Here is a 20994-nt window from a genome sequence, read left to right as displayed (position 1 = left end):
AAAAACTTGCTCTTTGTAACAAGCATCATTGTTGGCTTAATGTTAAGTTTGTTTTTGTTTTTTTATGAGAGGTGGGAGCTTACTAGGCAGCATGGGTTGGGGGCGCCCTTAAAATGGTGTTTTTACCCTGTCTTTATCTTTACATCTGTAGGGTTTATCTTTCTAAGGTAAAATATTGCCAACCGTACCAGATTTTTAATCCCTTCTCACCCCTTTTTCTACAACTAACTCACAGCATAGCACTTTTCCACCCATGCAGCAGCATCATGTATTACAACCAAATCTATCAAATGATATCCACATTTAATTTCCAAACATTTAGAAACAATTAAGTCTATTTACAAATAGTAATTATTACAACTGGCTAAGTGTTATTTTCACAAGTATCAAGCATGCATGTATAAGAGGGAAAAGAGTGTGTGTAATATATATGTACAAATAGAGAGAGAACATCAACACACAGTGGCTATCTACCTGGCAGTATGAGTGTATCAGTACTTTTTCTTTTTTTGAGGAGCATTGCATATTTTCAGATCTTGCTAAAAGTTATTGTGACTGTTATTTTAAAAATTTCCTTAAAATGACAACCAAAAAATTAACATATTTTCTTCTTCCAAAATGTATTTCCTTTTTACTGAAATTCTGTTTGTGACTATACAACATTGTTTTACCATTTTAAGGATTTAAATTGTTAAATAAAGTTATACTTATAATGGTCATCTGTAATACCAGGAACCATCTGAAATTCTGACTGAGAAAGCATATAAGTTAAACACGAAAAAAATGTTTTGAGTTTGTTAAATAGTTTCTTTTTTTTTTTTTCCAAATTCTGTTAGGAATAATTAACATTAAAAGTATAAAGGGCTACGAAAGAACATACTTATATGTGGATGCATGTGCGTGCGCACATCCACCCACACACCCAACCACACATAGCATACAGAGTAATTTTGAAAATTAGAACATTTTCTTTTTCAATTTAAGATAAATAAATGGATAGGATTCTTGTAGAGATGCCATTTTTATTTTCCTGCCATAGATATTTACTATTCTAAGCTTCTGTTGATCTTAAACATGTAGCCTAAAGTCAAATAAAAAGTATTATTGTGTGCAGTTGGTGAGCTGGCAGAATCATTAGCTTGCTGGGCAAAATGCTTAGTGGTATTTCATTCATCTTTGTTCTGAGGTCAAATTCCACCAAGGTCAGCTTTGACTTTCATCTTTTCTGGGTCAATAAAATATGACTTACCCACTCTCCACAAATTTCCTATTGTAGAAAGGATTGTGTGCAGTCACTACATTAACATGTGTGACACTAAGTATCCTTTATAAGATGGTCATTTTATATACTGGACATAACATACTGTGTTGCAATTATTTACTTTCTTTTTGCCTTTCTAGTCTTACTTTTCTCCAAATTCCTTTGTTTTTCTCATCCTCCAGTAATCAAACTGAAATTTGCATGCAAATGGTATTTTCATTTTACTTCTAGCTATTTTCTATGTGTACAGCAAGAGGTTAAAATTGTTTTGTTCTTCTAGACTTTTATAAAAAGATCTTTATTTTTGTTTCCTGTTTATGCCTCAGAGCATACATAGTTATGAACCACAGAAATCTTTGTTATGTATCCTTCTTCTTTGTTAATAGAAGTGGCGTAGGATATAAGCCTACTAATGTGTTTATTTATAAGTATATTTAGAACAAGTGTTTTATACCAAGTCAGTTAAAAAAAACTAGTCATTTTAAAGTTGGAATAACAAAAACATACATGCCTTGAAGAAATCAACAAAAGGGCCTCTATCCAGTTGCTTGAAATAACAACTAAGTCTCTGTCACATAACATTCTGCTGTTTTTAACTCTTTAGCATTCAGATTACTCTGTCAAATTTACATTGTTTTGAATTAATCATGCATTATCTTGTAACATTGAGATTTCAATGCTGTGATTTTATATTTTTAGAATGAAATTGTTGGGTAGATGTGAGAGGCCAGATTTCGAACATAAAACAGGTAGAATATTTTGGGCTGGATATGGCCAGTTTAAATGCTAAAGGGTTAAATAAATAAAAAAATAGAAGGAAAGACACATTGTAAAATTTAGTTCTAGATACATTTTTGTTTGGAAAACAAAAATAGGATGGTCATGGCTGAAACATCTTTGATTGTAGGACTGCTTTATCAGGACTGATCTGAGACTAAATGACAACAGCACACTTTGAATGCAGAGTCATACATTGTACCAATTAAACCACCTTGTTCTTCCTGTGCAATTTTTTTTATGTTATATGGTAATAGATTTATAGATAAGAAGAAATGGGGTGCTGTGGCATCCATGACTTCCTACAGCAGCTTTAATAATCAACAATATATAAGGCAGGCTATACAGCATCATGTAATGTAATCTCTAATGGATCAGTTACCCTAATCTATTATATATATACTATCAATTACTCAATCATACAATTTACTAAGATGATACACGGAAACTGTCAAGATAGCCTGGGCTATTACCAAAACCAAAATTTAATATTTCAGCTGATTGTTTGGAGTGTCAAATAATGGCTTAACTGTTGCTTGTGTACTGTTTTATAATGTTCAACAGTTGAGCTCAACTTGATTTCCATTTCAATAACCACTGTCTGTAAGCAGGATGTTTCACACGAAATGTCGCATTTGTAATTACTTGTTGTTTCAGTCATTTAAAAACCCAATTATGTATACCTTACATTTAATCTTGACTCTTTTCCTTTCCCAACAATATTGGTCTACAAAATCTGTATATATATATATATATATATATTGGCGTTAGGAAGGGCATCCAGCTGTAGAAACTCTGCCAAATTAGATTGGAGCCTGGTGTTGCCATCCGGTTTCACCGGTCCTCAGTCAAATCGTCCAACCCATGCTAGCATGGAAAGCGGACGTTAAATGATGATGATGATGATATATATATATATATATATATATATATATATTATTTTGTTTAAAAGAGTTCCAAAACTGTCTGTTTTTTATGTTTTATTTATATTCCTGCAGATCCAATGTGGGGTATAGAATATGGAATATATAATATAATATACAATATATAAAATAAAATAGAATAAAATAAAATAAAAATGGATGGCACCATATATATACAAGCATACATGAGTGCAAACATTGCAGACCAAGCTTTCCCCGTTCACTATACGAGCCTTGCGCTTTTGCGCAGCTCGCTTAAGTTCTTCATGCTGGATACATGCTCTCTCAAAAGTGTTGATCCCCTCCTTAACCTACTTCCTCCATCTGTGGTGATGTCAGGCATTGTTTTCCCAGTCAGTGTCCTGCATATCACAGGCCTTTAATGAGGACTTGACACAGTCCTTAAATTGCAGCCTTGGTTTCTGCCGGATTCTCCTTTCATTTAAAAGTTCTCCATATAGCATCTGCTTAGGAATCCTGCTATCCTTCATTCTAATAAGGTGTCCAGTCCAACGTAACTGGTGCTTGTGCACTATCGCCTCAATACTCAAGATATCAGCTGTCCTCAGGACCTGTGTTTCTGGAATTTTGGAGGTCCAGCCAACATTGAGAATGTGTCTGAGACATCTCTGATGAAAGCGTTCAAGGACCCTTACCTGACGTTTGTACAGAGTCCATGTCTCACATGAGTAGAGGAGTGATGTCAGTACACATGCACGGTACACAACAACTTTTGTATACACACACACACACACACACACACACACACACACACACACACACACACACACATATACATACATACATATATACATATATATATATATAGATGAGACTTACTTGAAAATGGATGCGTGGCATTTGATCATATAATAATATAAATAATATATAAATATATGCATACATACATACATATATGTACATACCTACATATATATGTATATATACATGGACATATGGGTACAGGACATAAAAAAAATGTCAACAAAATGACAAACGAGAACATAAAAATCACAAACATAGAAAACAAACTTTTTTGAGCAACAAAAGGAACAGAGAAACGAGACAGGCAACATAAAGAACACTCCCTTCATCAGTTGTCCCGCTTTATCTACTCTGCGTTTCAAAGGTAGGGTCAAGACATGACTTCGTTAAAACAGTCCTTCTCTCAAAGCAAATTAAATAAAATTTTTGTGGTGGGTTAAAGTGGTAACAAAAACAGAACAGTAAAAACAAACAGTGACAGCTGTTAAGTCAAGACGATGTGAAGTGGTGAACGCTGGATAAACGAGCTTTGAGAAGTGACAGGCAAAAGCACGTCTTGTCTTTAGGAAGGAAGTGGAAGAAAGAAAGATGGACAGCCGTTGGTCACGTGTGAGCAACGAGAGAGTTAAGGAGGAAGAGTGAGAGAGAGGGAACAGTGAAGGGGAGAGGAGAAGAGTAGGGGAAGGGTGAGAGAGACAAACAGAAAGGAAGAACAAGAGAGGGAGATGCATAGAAAGAATGGAGAGGGATAGAATGCACATTGGAATTATAAAGATAAAACTGAGTTTTATCTTTATAATTCCGATACGTACTCTATTGTTTTATATATATATATATATTTATGAGTTGATTAGTTAATTTCACTGGAGTATAAATACCTATAATGGTGATACTTGAAAAAAAAAAATTTTAATCATAAAAAAAAATCAAACTTACAGATTTCCTGATAAGCAAGTTGGTCATATTATTTATATTCTAGAATGAAGAACAGTACATGTGATTTGCCTGCCATCATTGAAAGACATTGAAAACGCTTTACAAATTCTATGCAATATTTTCTATAAGTATTTCATTTTATTCACTTTCTTTTCCATGACATGAGTGGTCCTGAAACCATGATTTTTAAGAAATGTGGTGGAAAACTAGCTTGGGAAGGCAGGGATGCTACTCCCTGATACCCCTTTCAAAGCCCCCTACTTAATGATGATTATTATTTGAATAATCATTAATTTTAATCATATGCAAATTTTATTCATTTGCAAATTTTATGCTGAACTTTGCAAAACAACCTTTGAATTTCTTTGTCAACTTGTATTTTCACATTTCACTGTAAAGCTATTGAAATAGAAAGTTATTTTTTTTCAACATGCATAAAAAATTGGAGAAGAATCTTCATTTTATCTTAGTTTTTCTTAATTTTAATTCCAACGCCCCGTAAAATAACATTGAAAATTCTTTGCCAACTTGTATTTTAATGTTTTCATCAAAACCAGTTGAAATATAAGTAACTTTGCAATGCACCTGGTTCTTCAGTGGAAACAAAAAATATAAACCCTTTTCAATTTTTTTATCATATTTCCTTTGACTTCGATCATATTTTTAGATAATTAATATTTATATTTACACTTTCATGATACCTCAATCACAATCTAGAAGTGTTCTGCAGCAATGGAAAGACAGTGCAAAAAGAATGTGAAACTTGTGGGCAGCAGAAATGGCAGAGAACACTGCAGAATGAAAAAACCAAAAACAGAACCATAATGCAACTGACATGGGCAGTAGAAACTCCTGAAAACACTTCTAGGTGCAAAACCACAGACATAACTAAAAAAGGGCAGAAACTCCAGAAGACACATCAACATGTTTGTCAAGTCTCAAAAAATGTATGTAACTGACATGGGCAGCAGAAACTGAAAAGACTTCTAAGTGACAGATTAATAATTTGTGAAAAAATTTCTCTGTGTGCAGGTTATGCAATGCCACCCCACCCCCACCCCAATGCCTTTTTTTTTTTTTTTTAATTTCAGTATGTGGTCACTGTCTAATTGAGACATGTTTGTTATTTTCTCTCCTTAGTCTTTTCTCTCTGTAGTAGAGTATATGCTCAAAATGTAAAAGACTCTGACTTCTATTTTCATTGTGTATAAACTTAATACACAGTGTTGTTGTACTTGGGGATGCAAAACAAATATATTAATACACAATGTTTTTTTATCTCATCTTGCAGTTTTCTTTTTGTTTCCATTCACACACACACACACACACACACACACACACACACACCTGATGCTTCTATTTGGCACTGTTTCTGGATCATAACAGTAGATCCAACTTTTGTCACAAGTTGCCAGACTCAAGTATTCTTTGATTGGAGATAATGATCTCAACCATTTCCCTGCTATTACCAATGTGTCTTTCCTTCTGTTTGTCTCTTGAGTACCCTGGGAACAAACTTTAGACAAATTTTGTACTTGTTCAGATTTTCGTGAATAATTCCATGCACAATTGCCACAACAATTCCAAATTATATACTTATTGTTTTTATAGATACATATTGATTTTCATCCAGATGAATATGAATTTTCTCAGTCAGCTCTTATGTTTTGATATCACTTTCCCTCTCACATCTCTCATCTCACACCTTTTCTCTACTATCTTGTGCCAGTGCAAAACAGGTGCCCAGATCATTCAAGTTAATCCATAAGCAGTCTGAAATGTTTCAAACGTTTCTGTAGCATTTTTGCCCAATTTAACTCAAAACTTTATTGCATAGCAAGCTTCCAGATTGTCTTCACATTGTAACTACTTTCTGAAAATGAGTCAGCAGTGACAAACAATGTTTGTCATCACTTGTCACTTCCTCTGTGAGGCTCACCATCTGAAGATCATTTCTCACCACTTCATCCCACATCTTCCTGGGTCTTTCCCCTCCTCAGGTTCCCTCCACAATTAGAGATTGGCACTCCTTTATGCTACTGTCTTCATCTGTACACATCACATGACCATACCAGTATAGTCTTCTCTTTTGCACACTACATCTGATGCCTCTTATATGCAATTCTTCTCTTAAAACATATACACTCTATGGTACATGCATACTGGCTCTGTGCATTCAGCAATACTACCTCTAAAAGCCTTTATGGATGAAACTACACTCCTTTCCACAAAGGAAGATGATACACACAAGATGTTGAAACAGTTGGATGAGTTAGTTGATTCTTCCAAATGAGGTTCAAACCAACATCCCAGAGCCTCTCTCTGTAGAAAGGGAAATTAGCACAGACAGCTGTGTTCACAGTAGCCAACCAAAATATCCCAACACTAGCATAGAAACCAGTCCAAGGCCTTTGAATGTGGTATGACAACACACTGAAAGATACGAAAAGGGGAACCAAAACCAAACAAATGCAAACAATTTGCAGGTCACACTGTGACTTCACTGGCAAATATGAAGTTTGGTGTTTGCAGTTCATGCTAATCCCAAAGCTTCTCTGGTCTCTACTGATTTACAATATCAGCATATCAGCACTAGCACAGTGGAGGACATGGAGGCCCAAATCAACATGTACACAAGGAGGTGGCTTGGTGTCCCACCACATCTTACTGATATTGCACTCTACTGCTGCCATGCCCAGTTGAAGCTACCCCTCAAGTCCATTGTTGAGGAATACAAAGTCAGAGAAGCAAAGCTCTCAACCATGCTTGAAGACTTAAAAGACAAGGTTGTGAGGTCGATCTGGCCCAAACTGAAGACATGCAGGAAATGGAATGTCTGGGAGGTAGTGGATGCAGCAAAGAAAGCCTTACAATCAGAGAAATAATGAGATATACTCAGGCCAATAGACAGGGATTGGATGTAATGAAAATGGAAACATAGTCAGAAGCCTGGGGAAAGAGGAAGAGAAATCTGATTTTGCATGAGATGAAAATAGAAGAGTATGCCAAAAGAATCTGGAAGGCAGTACAGCAGAGTAAACAGGGCCAGTAGCTGACAGGGGAAGGTGCACTCCAGAAGTGCCTCAGCTGCAAGGATTTTTGGAATATGGTATCTCTTAGAATAAATTTTATCCTCAGAACTGTCTGATCTCCTGCCTTTGTATATGAACCTAATGAAGTGGGGCAAATCAGATAATCCTGATTGCCTGCTATTTCAGGAGAGACAGACAATAGAACACTTCTGAGCTTTTGCCAAGTAGCACTGGCACAAGGAAGATACAAATGGTGTAACAATGAAGTGCTTAAGGAAATTGTACACAAGATAAGTATGGAAAGAGTAAAACCTGAATTTCCAGCAACATTCTACATGGCAGAGGCAGCAAATCATGGCCAGGAATAGTTATGCCATACAGGACATGGGAATGGAGTCTTCTGGGTGGTGTGGATGATTGGGAGTGTTCAGCAGACCTCCCAGGATCAACAAAATAACCAGAAATCATCAGAAAGAGTGGCTTGAGGTCAGATATCATACTCCGTTCCAGTTCATTAAAGCAAGTGATTTTGATTGAACTCACTGTGCCATATTGAAAGTAGAATAGAAGCACATGCTGAAAAATATGTCAGTCTGGCCAATTGCCTGAGGAAAACAAATTTCTGGGTCAAGATTCTTGTCATAGAGGTTGGAGCCAGATGTTTTGTTGGTAAATCTGCTTACAATCTAATGAAACAACTCACTGTCTCTGGGAAGAACAGAACCAAAGCCCTAAAGGCAGTATCAGAGACAGCAGGGTTTGCTTCAGCTAGATTTGGTTGAGGAGGGACAAAAACGTCTCCATAGCATTTGAAGGCAATATTTTTCTATTCTAAGGCATCGAGCTGGCAGAAATGTTAGCACGCTTGGCGAAATGCTTAGCGGTATTTCGTCTGCCGTTACGTTCTGAGTTCAAATTCCACCGAGGTCGTCTTTGCCTTTCATCTTTTCGGGGTTGATAAATCAAGTACCAGTTATGCACTGGGGGGTCAATGTAATTGACTTAATCCCTTTGTCTGTCCTTGTTTGTCCCCTCTATGTTTAGCCCCTTGTGGGCAACAAAGGAATTAGAAACGTTAGCACGCTGGGCGAAATACTTAGCAGTATTTTGTCTGTCTTTACATTCTGAGTTGAAATTTCGCTGAGGTCCTTTCAGGGTTGATAAATTAAGTACCAGTTGCATACTGGAGTTGATCTAATTGACTGGCCCCCTCTGCAAAAATTTTGGGCCTTGTGCCTAGAGAGTCATTGTGATAGTGCTGAGTCAACAGAGAGGAGTTACAACTGGATGAAATCTCCAGGTAGTTTAAATGCACAAGTCTCTGATATCCAAGTGGCTAAAAAGTGTTAGAAGAAGGACATCCATGAATCATGATATGGATGTACCCCAGTCCCCTTAGAGTGAAAGAAGTTAAGGGCTGAAACACTTGCCCGAGGTGGGTGCCTTCTCTGAAGATCTATTGTTCAGCTCTCTTAAGAATTTCTTACCACTGTGTGTGTGTGTGTGTGTGTGTGTGTGTGTGTGCGCGTGAACTATTGTATGTGTAATGGTAACTTTGTTGAATAAGTGTGGCTGAATAAAGAAGTAACCAGATAACAAAGGTATTGGTCATTGTAATTACTTTGGGCATGGAAAAATGAGTGATGAGTGCCTTAATTTATACGGATGGATATGAGCTGATTGGAAAAGAAATGACAATTAGTTGTGGAAAATAATACATACGGTTGAAGATCAAGACTATTTCTTAGAATGTTGAGCTTTATGTGATTATATAGAAATGGGACTTAGGATTGGTGCTCCACTGGAATGTTTCCAACTCATAGTAACAATATTAATAACAATGGCGGTGATGATGATGATGGTGCTAATTCAGATTGAGATGCATATTTCTAAAACATAAAGCATGTAATAAGTTATTCACTTAATTTAGGAATATTGAAAAAAGTTCATTTTTTTCAATCAGTGCAGCTTTTAAGCTATCTCCTGTAGAGGGATAATTGAGCCTGTGGCCCAAAGCTAAAGAGGGCTAAACAGCATGACTATAATAAGTCTATAATAACTATATGCTCTAGTGCTGTTTGGTCAGAGGTTAAGGATGGATGAGAATTAATTCTGTAATGTAATCATTGTATTGTTACAATTTGAATTCCAGACCAATTTGTCCTAAAGTTCTTGACTTAAAATTAACAAAGCAAATGTCATTTATCTCCCCTTGATCTCTGACATCATCTGACAAATGCTGACGAAGATGTCATGAATCAGTCAAGCTTTGCCTGCTAGAAATAGTAACTCAGATACTTTTAAATCAGATCCTAATGCTGAATGTTTCAGAAGCAAACGAAGAGCATATTTTCAATCCTGGGATCGTCTTGATTCTATGAAGGTATATGTCTATGTAGAGCAAATGTAGACTGAGATACAGAGGTCCCAGATGGATGGACAGACAGAATTTCGCTTTTATTGTTTTAACAGTATAAAATCTGTATTTTTATTACTTAAAAATAATGTATTTGAACTGTTTAGTAAACACATTTATTGTAACATTTGAATTGTTTTAAGTAGCTTCAGTGTTTTATGTTGGAAATTAATTATATTTTATTTTGCTCAGTCTCTGCCTTTAAGGTGTTTTGTTTTACTTCTCTTATAAACACATCTATTACTCTGTGTGATAAACATGTTCTCTTTGATGGGTCTTTTGCCTTGATCTTTTTTTTATTTATTAAAATTGTATTTTTAGTTTTAAACTTTCATAAGTATTCCACTTTGTACTAGAGAAAACTGCTTAAAACAAGTATGACTTTTCACTATATAAATAAACAAACCAGTATTCAGGAATGCTTTTGAAATGATTGAGTACGTTTCATAGGACTTGGGAGCAAGGGCAGAAAATGAAAATGAAAATGCTTTATCCTCTATGCTTTTGGTAATGTCATTGGGTAATAAATGACTAGAAATGATGTCTTCGTAGAAGACCCTCCCAACAGCTGTGTGTATATTCATATATCTGTGTGTGTGTGTGTGTGTGTATGTGTGTGTGCGCGCGCGCACACGCATGTGTGTATGTGTATATGATGTTCTTTTGTTCTTTTGTCTGTTTTCCCATGCTTGTCTGGCTTAGATGAATATGTAATACTGAGGCATTGTTTTGCAGCTGGCCTTATTTATTTTCAAGCAAATGATCTCTTAATGCACATGTCTTCAAAAGTACAGTGCTAGCAGACACTTTGTTGACAGAAATGACAACAAATTTCACTGCTTGTGAAGTGCACAGGATGTAAACATTCATAGAGACACAAGCATGTACACACACGTACACATGATGGACTTTGTACAGTAATGTCTAACAAATTTGCTCACAAGACATTGGTTAGCCCAGAGGTACAGTAGAAGGCACCTGTCCATGTAATGGACATAATAATAAACCACATAATTCAGAAGCAAACTTCTTAACCACACAGCCATGAACATATATGTCTACTGTTACTTAATTCTTTGTTAACTTTACTGATATATTTAAGGAGAAAAAAATAAGAATGAAATGAACTTGTCAAATGAACATTTTTAATAATTTCAGTTTGAATTGAGGTCATATTGTTATTGACTTGTGTCATGATATATCCTGTAGCACTTGAAGGATGGAGGGAGGGTGAGATGTGAAGATATTACCTACACACTGTCTGCTACAGAAAATAGAAGACAATAAATTGTTTGTGAGCCAGCTGTCATAGAAATATCATAAGTAAGCTAACAGTCATAGGATATATTATAGGTGAAATAACTGTCATGGGATGTATCATAAGCGAGTTATTTGTCATAGAATGTATCATAAGCAGGTGGACAAATATTGATGTGGATTCTACATATCTGTCCTGTGTTTATCAAACATACATAACTGTTTCTTCTCTCTGCATTAAATAAATGCTATGTCAGTTTTATATGAATTCTAACAAGATATACCCCCTGCTGGGAGTCATTCATCACTCAATAATTTCTCTGGCTCCTAATTTCTAACCCTTAAACAAATTCTTTACTTTCAATCATGTTTCATGTGTTGTGTAGTCTAGTCTTTGTTGATCGTTTTACTTCAAATCATATTTTCTATATTTGCATATAAGAGAGGTTTGTTTATTTTATATTTCATATTTAATCTTCATCCCAACTTTCTCTACCATGTTTTTGTTAATCATCACTTATTTTCCTTTTAAAAATTCTTTCATATTTTTTGCTGCTCTCAGTATATTGTTATACTTAATGTAATTTAATTTGTGTATAATTTTCTTATTCACATAGATTAATATACATTCTTTAACCGTGTAGATAATTAATTATCTTTTGGAAAATAGGTTGAAATTTAGTTGGTTTATACATAAATGTATAAATACTTATGAATTTATATTAGTTTATTTAGTTTATATTTGTAATTATGTTAGTTCAACATCACCAGTGCAGTGTGTAGTTAGTTCACTGAGTGCCTGCCTTTTTTCCTTTGTCAATGATTTACTGGCTGAACTAAATAACTAACATACCAAGAACAGCATTTTAGATATGCGGCAGGACAGCATTAATGTTGAAACAACTGCTTGCCAACTACACTTTAATAATGTCTGTCTGTTCCCCAACAATCCATTCCACCCACTCCCACCTTCATCAATGCACAACAGTTATACAGTGGTGAACATATTTAAAACAACAATGTGAGGTGTGTTTTGATGATTTTTCTACTTAACTGACTAAAAATTACTGTATGAATTCATTAAAATAGTCATTGTGATAAGATGAATTAACCACATTTAGCTAAATTTTTACGTTTATTATTTTTGTTGTTGAAAGTATTTTTATTGTTTTCATTTTCTATTGTCAAAATAATATAAACGAAACAAAATTAACATGCTAATATATTTGTAATGATCTTTTCGTAAATAACTGTAACACACAATTGATGAAGTGAGTCCCATAATAAATTGCATCATAGATGAACATCACTGCAGTTTTAACATCATCATCATCATCTGGTCTTTCATCATCATTATCATTTAACATCCACCATCTGAGCAGGATCACTGCCAGAGCAGCAAACTCGCTTCCGTGTCGGTGGCACGTAAAAAGCACCATTTGAGTGCGATTGTTTCCAGCTTCGCCTTACTGGCACTCGTGCCACTGGCATGTGAACAAAACATTGGACTGACTCCTGTGCAGGTGACACGTAAAAAACACAATTTGAGTGTGGCTGTTGCCAGCACCGCTGGACTGGCCCTCATGCTGGTGGCACGTAAGAAGCACCCACTACACTCTGAGTGGTTGGCATTAGGAAGGGCATCCAGCTGTAGAAACTCTGCCAGATCAGATTGGAGCCTGGTGTTGCCATCTGGTTCGCCAGTCCCCAGTCAAATCGTCCAACCCATGCTAGCATGGAAAGAGGACATTAAATGATGATGATGATGATTTCCATACTGGCATGGGTTGGACACTTTGCTATGAAGCTGGCTAGCAGGGAGCTGTCCAGACTCCAACTGTTTATTGTGGTATGGTTTCTACAGCTGAATACCCTTCTTAACGCCAGTTACATAACAGAGTGTGCTGAGTGCTTTTTATGTGGCACTGGCACCTGAAAGGACAAGCCATTGTATGTAGAAGACAGTAATTTTACTTAGCCTGATGTGTCTTATCAAGTGCAACAAATTGCCACATCTGGTCCCTTGTCATTTCCTTAGTGAGGTCCAGCCTTTCTCACTACTTCATCCTTCATCTTGATGTTGTGTGTCAAGTTGGTCTTGCAAGATTTTACCTTCTTTAATGTCATTGAAATTTTGGTTATCTAGAATGAGTAAAGTAAAAAGGTTCTATATTACAAGATTAAATTGACAGCATTTTAGTGTCTTTGTTTAAGGTAAAAGGAGAAAAAGAAATTTGTGATCACTACCATGGCATTACACCCTGGGGAGCTGTTGACAAAATGGTTGCTGGGCTGTAATTTAACAGGCTGATGGAAGATATCTGTCCTACAGCCATCCACGAATCAGAGTGGATTCAAATCATGTAAAGCAACAGTAGACATGATATTCTCTGCTAGGCAGGTACAAGAGAGATTCATTCAACAACAGGTGCCCTTATATCAAGTTTTCACTGTTTTAATGGAAGCTTTTGATTCAGTTAAGAGAGGTTCACTATGGACACTCTTTTGAAAGATAGGATTTCCACCACTATTCATTAGTATATTTGATTGCAGCAGAACATAAAGGCTCGGGTTATCTTTAATAGAGAATTGTTTGATGTTTTGATTCACAGTGGAATAAAGCCAGGCAATGTTGCTGCTCCAACATTCTTTTTGATATTCTTTGTGGTTCTGCTTACCCATGTATTCCACAACTGTGATGAGAGCATCCTATTACAGTTTAGAACTACTGGAAGAGTCAGCAATTTAGAAGGTTCAACTTCAAGTTGAAAACATTTGAAACTGATCAGAGGACTCCTTTATGCAGATGACACTAACTTACTGGCTTATACAGCTGATGGTATGTGTGCGCGCATGTACATGCACACACACACGTGCATATTTTTCTTATGAAGTACATAAATCTATTCAAGTATAGCAACAGAATCAACTCAAGGTATCTATAATAGAAGTAGGTAGGAACATGAATCGCACATCTCAATTGTGTGCCATCCAAGGTCTTGACACATTTTTGTTGTTGTTTCTGGCTACAATCCATTTATAGCAGTACAGATCATACCAGTATAAAAATAAAAATAAAAAAGCAATGGAGAATCAATGACGGTATAATAATAGATCAGGTTTTTGGATTAAGCATTACAATGTCATTTGCATTTTGAGCCGTAAAGCATGTACTTCTGGAAAACTAACTAGATATATGAGAGTTAACAAGAGGTATGGGAAATTGCAATAAATAGCATTTATTTGTATAATATAGCCATGAGATAGATAGATAGATAGATAGACAGACAGACATAATGCCTGAGAAAATTTCAAAAGCTTCACTAATTAAACTTGTCAGATTGTTAAGATTTCTTGGGTATAAAACTACCATGAGAACACGACACATAAGTTTTATTGTTTTCTATTGAAATGCAGTTCTGATAAAGACAATTTTCTGCTCCTTCCCTTTCCGATTAATACTTACTTGCATAATAGAACACCCTCCAAGAGTTGGGGAGTGTTTTTAGAAAAATCTAAATGAAATAATTCAAATATAAAGCTTGATCCATATTACAGCCCATCCACATCAATCTCATAACATACTCCAGAGACTTTGATACAAATGTTGGTTCTAAACATGTCTATGGTCTACTGAGTTAGACTCATTGTTGCATATGTAGGGAAACAATGTGATGTAGCATGTTTTGTCATCATTATTATCCTTATTGACTTCATTTTCATGAATACCATTTTGTATTATTATAGATTGATATAGGACAACAGTGACACAAGTGATTATGCACTGATCTTTGGGCTAGTGTTTCAGCTATTCTGTCCTTTGGCCTTCTTCAGGGGCTTATCATATGTGGTGGTTTTCTTGAAATTTCAAACATCAAATCCTCTAGGGGTATTTTCCTTATATTATTTTACTGCTTGTGATACCACTAGTTTATTATTCTTCAACCAGGACCAAGACCTTTGGCAATATACTGTGCTTGAGAAGACCCATCAAGCTGAGTGAAGTCGTGGTCAATGCCAGTGTTGTGTAACTGGTGCTCGTGTCGGTGACATGTAAAAAGCACCCTTCGAACATTGGGCAATATGCTATGCATGAGAAAACCAGTCAAGCCAAGTTAAATCATAGTCATGGCCAATGTCAGTCTTGTATACCTGGCACCCATGCTAGTGGCACATAAAAAGCATGCTTCAAACTTTGGGCCTCATGGAGGCAATGACAAACAACCAAGATCTTTGACAATATACTGTGCTTGAAAAGACTTGCCAAGCCAAATGAGATCGTAGTTGTGGCCAATGCTGGTGTTTCATACCTAGCACCCATGCCAGTGAAATGTAAAAAGTACCCACTGCACTCTTGCAGTGGTTGGTGTTAGCATCCACCTGTAGAAACCATGCCAAATCAGATTGAAACCTAGTGCAGCTTACCAGTTTTCAGTTAAACCATCCAACCCATGCCAGCATGGAACCAGTTGTTAAATGATGATGATACATACACAATCATCATTATTTAATACCATGTTCCATGCAAATATGGGTTGGACCATATGCAGGATTTAGCATGATTTCTACAGTTGGACACCAGTCACTTTATAAGTGTACTGGGTTCTTTTTTCATGGCACCAGCACTAGTGTAGTCACCATGCAGTTTAGAAGGTTAAAAATTCTCTTTGACTGAAAGGAGCTATTGTGGGGAGGGAAGGATAACTTGATACTAACAGATAAGGAATTAGAATTTGAGAGAAGAGGTCAGAACAGAGCAAGTTTCTTACGATAGAGGAGCTACATGGCAACTCACATTATAGAAGAGTGAGTGTGAGTGACCAGTGTGTGTGTGTGTGTGTGTGTGTGTATATATGCATATATACATACATATATGTACATAACTACATGTATGTGTGTATATACATGCATATATGGGTACAGGACATCAAAAAAAAAAAGAACGTGAACAGAATGAGAAACCAGAACATAAAAGAACAAAAACATGGAAAATGAACTTTTTTTTGAACAATGAAAGAAACAAATAGAGAAATGAGACAGGCCACATAAAAAAAACATTCCCTTCATCAGTTGTCCCCTGTTTTATCTACTCTGCCACGCATCCATTTCCAACTAAGCAAGTTTTATCTATCTATCTATCTATCTATCTATCTATCTATCTATCTATCTATCTATATATCAATTAGAAAATGGAGGATAATATACAAATTTGGGGTACCCCCCCCCCTTTTTTACCCGCTTCCATTTATTGCACTTGGTATAACACTAGTGTAGCAATAATTGGGTACCCTCCCAGCAGTATATTGGATAGATACTATCCCTTAGTGGGTTGAGCCCTCAACCCCTAACTCTCTCGCATTATGTATATGTATATGTATGTATACACACACACACACACACACACACACACACACACACACACACACACACACCCACCTTACACAAAACAGTAAATGTTAGCCAAAAATCTTGAAATACATCTCATAAGGGCAAAATTCACATCAGTGGATAATTCTGAATTCTATGTGCAGATAATAGTTGTGGAATATGTAACAAATATTTGGTCATTGGTTCTTATATAAAATTTAAAAGTGGATTCTCTTTCCAAATAAATGCAGACTGAGATTAAGAATCTCATATACTGCATAACCTGCCCTAATTGCAAAGAAAATTATATTAGCAAAGCCAATAATTGTTTTTGCCAACATGCAAGAATCCACAGACAACGCATCAGACAAAAAGATTTACACAATATTCGGCTGAGTAAGCATCTTGAAATATGTGGAAACTACAGATTCAAGATGTTTCCCTTTCACAAATGCCCAAGGGATGACCCAAAGTACTAGAAGCCAGAGAAATCTTTATTTATGAATAGTGTCCGAAAGAACCAAATCAGATTACCACTGGGTATTATTAATAATGTTCTCATTACTGTTACTAAAACAACTGGAAAAATTCACTTAAGCAACCACCACGCATGCATGCACATGCGCGTGCACACACACACACACACACCTTCCAAGACAATATGATGGAGTCTGTTTTCAACAGTTGGTTACCATGATAGCTGATTGAAAACTCAGTGACTCAAAGGCAACTGACTTCTGGAAATGTCATTAATTTTGGCCATCTCAGAAAAAGACTCCAACTAACATACACATATATGAAACGCATGAATTTACATGATGAATCTCTCAAAAAGATATGAAAGCACTAAATAAATAATTATCCCAAATCCTGACTACCTCCATTTTCTTTATATATGTAAGGATTTAAATCATCATTTGACTATGATTATGCTTATGAAACTAGTGTTCAATTATAATAGCTACTTTGTTTAAATACATGTTAGCTGCATATAAGCTTCTAACACAATCTGATTATAGACTGTTCATATTTTTACTTTCTCCTCATTCATCATTTATAATTTCTTTCATTTGTCTATATACTACAGGATACTTATTTACACATGATCATTCCTAATGACATGAATAAAACTTGCCATTTTTGTATTCCTGCCAGATTCTCTATAATTTCTTCTCAACACATTAAAATTAATGCCTGTATCCCTGATAGACTAACATTTGAATGAATGTCTCTCTCTAAATAACATTTACTCTATATAATGCATTTTAGTATAGGATCTGACATATTTTTTGTTAAACACAAATACTTTGTATGGTGCTTGAATGTATATGGTTGTGTGTGTGTTTTGAGTATAGTGTCATGTGTTTTGAGTGTTTTGATATGTAGGATGTGATGTGTTATATATATATATATAGGTTGTGTTATTTTATGCTTTTTTTTTCTTTCTAAATTCTTCAAGCATTTCCTGAAAAATCTTCCTGTTGTAGTAGGCTATTCTTTATTGTAAGAGTGATTTAATGTTGTATGTAATTACTTTTAGCCAGTGTTTTTCTTCAGAGACAGTGTCATGTGTAATATTCACTCTTATTAAAGCACTTAACAAGTGGTGTTTTTACAGCCTGCTGTGTAAGTCATATCATTTCATATCCCCATTTAAAAAATTTTCTTTATTAGCTTAATTTGATTTTAACCGTTTTATAATAATTTACTTTGTATATATAAAATATATTTTATATATAAATATATTTTGAATATATATGTGTGTGTGTCCTTATTTAATAGTGATCATAAACATGACTACTATTCATCACCATTTACATCTCTTGCTGCTTGTGATCAGTTTTGTATCAGCTCTGGAACCCATCATACTCAAAACTTTCAACTTTCATCTATTACACTACTGAAAAAGCAAAAAAGCAAAAACGTTTCATGATAAGAAATGCTGTAAACTTTGTGTTGTAGTTTTCATTTGTAATTATTTGCATCTGAGATAAATATTAGTAAATATATTTGCTTCTGTTTATAAATATTGTAGACAACTATTTTCTGTATAAGTGCATTCATAAATATTTTGATGAAATTCTCAAACAGAACTACTTATATGCTTGAGAATTTTCTTTTCCCTATAGTTGTAGATTTTGGCAAAACAAACTGTACTGCTTTTTCATTGTTGCTGCAACCTTTACTTATTTCCATAAACAAATTTTTTTTCATGTGATTTACAATCCTGCAGTTCCAGTTTAGTGAAACCAAATTTTTTCTTTTTCATAGTGTTTCTTAATGACTGTTCTGTTAGTTGATATCTATCCGTATTTTTACCACAATTTATTCTAGAATGGTGTCATTCTAGAATGCAAAAATATATCCAGAACAAAGTAGATTGCACAGGTTTACTAAATTCAAACTCTGTTATAGACCTTGAACACATTCTTACACAGGGTATAGTTTTGCTTGCTTTAGTTTTTGTGGTTGATGGCATCCCATTGTAAGGCATCCCATTGTAAGGCATCCCATTGTAAGGCATCCCATTATAAGAACACTGTTCTTACTATGTACAAATGTATATCATCCATCTCACTCCTTAAAACTGTTCAACTTCTGTTGAACTTTACTTATAATTGGTTTAATGGCATGAACTGAATGCTTTAAGAGCTGAGTTTTATTTTAAACAAGAACCACATCTCTTTTTTGTCTTCCATTAAATAGATATCTCCTGTTGATGGCTAATAGAGTTTAAATCACATGTAAAAGAATATGGCCATTTTTCCCCCAGGAGAATTGTTTCTATTTATTAACTTATCTAAAATGATACTATATTTTCCTAGAACTGTTATCAAAGTCTTTTTGTTTATCTTGCTTTGTTTCTCGGCTAATTTTGTAATGCATTTGATGGTTTGCCTAGTTAGTCCATAAATATTGCCAATACTCACCATAAACTATCCATGATTTTCTGAAAATTATTCTCTTCATCCATTGTTGTCTTATTGTTGATGCCCTAACTATTTATTGAAGTTCACAATCCTTTTAGATTTGGCAACCAGCTTACATTTAGTATTTTTAAATAACTTCTATACCAAAACAATTTTGTAAAACGTCTACAGTGTATTTCCAGAAAACTTTGATGTTTTTCTCAATTTATACAACTTTTCAGAGCTTGTTAGAGTGGATTCAATGTTGTGTTTGCACTTCATTAGTAATTTGCTTCCATTTCTATCACTAACAAATTTACTCGTTACTTCTCTTCTGTTAACTTCTGTTGTGTTCACCTCTTTTCAATACACTGTTTTATTCATAATTATATTTCTCTGACTACTCTGCTGAATGTTCTATTGCTTGATTATTTTCAGAATAATTAAATCTAGAACTTGAGACATTTTAACTGAAGGGTAGTATAAAGCCAAAAGAATCACTTTTATCATTCTAATTTGATAGTAATTAAATCACAGTAGTTATTGAATTAATTTAAAACATTGCTTTTTTCTTTTTATAGAAAAATTAACCAAACTATTGGATATATTTGAATTGCCTTTTCAATGAACATTATTTTGCTATTAAGTTTCTGGTGGGGTGGGGGGTAGTGGATGCATTCTTGGTGTTTTCATAACTAGCATAATACAGTTGAAAGTGCATTAACTTAAGGTGAATGATGAGTTAAAATAGGAAATATTCATTCTTATACTTTTTTTCAATTACTGGAGCTGGTCATAAACAAACCAATGGTGGGTTGCCAAGTGCTGAAAGACAAACACAAACATGCTCCCTCTCCTTCTCTCTCCCTCCCCCCTCTCTCTCTCACACACACACACACACACACACACACACACACACACACACACTTTTTACCAGTGTTTATTGTAGCCTCTTGTTAGTAACTTTTTCCTACATTACGGTATCTCACACTGATACGCTTACATACACCCCTATCACCACCACAACCCTGCATTTCTCTCACATTTATTTCTGCTTGCACCTCCTTACTTACGTGTTTTCTTCACACTTATTAATTACACACACCAACACTGACAGTAATCCACACCACCATGCTTTCAGTATACCCATGTCCACTGTTAATTAGGTCACATATCTATCAAAAGCTGTCAACTATTGCTAATGAACCTTTTGAAAGAGATTATTTTACTGCTACCTGCTCTTGTGCATTTGCCACATCCAAAGCCTAACTTCTTTGCCAGCATGCCTATGATCCTACATTTTTAGTGAGTCCCTGATTTACAAAGTGTACACTATATAGACTTTGTACCT

General features: G+C 35.1%; 1 protein-coding gene across 13 annotated transcripts in view; it reads left to right on the top strand.

The window, feature by feature from the left end:
- The window catches only part of LOC106869710 (phosphatase and actin regulator 2), a 372706-nt gene that overhangs the window by 127346 nt on the left and 224366 nt on the right, over positions 1–20994 (top strand). The window contains exon 1 of one of the 13 annotated variants that reach the window (XM_089358126.1): positions 18196–18360. The exons of the other annotated variants lie outside the window; for them this stretch is intronic. The gene's annotated coding sequence lies outside the window, so the exon portion shown is untranslated. Of the gene's footprint in view, positions 1–18195; positions 18361–20994 lie in introns of those variants that run through there. 13 annotated transcript variants of the gene reach the window in all.

The sequence above is a fragment of the Octopus bimaculoides genome, chromosome 9 (genome assembly GCF_046866305.1).
Source record: "Octopus bimaculoides isolate indiv1 chromosome 9, ASM4686630v1, whole genome shotgun sequence".
Classification (NCBI taxonomy): Eukaryota; Metazoa; Mollusca; class Cephalopoda; order Octopoda; family Octopodidae; genus Octopus; species Octopus bimaculoides.
The sequence above is the reverse complement of the archived record's forward strand: the minus strand, read 5'-3'. Positions and strand labels throughout refer to the sequence as shown.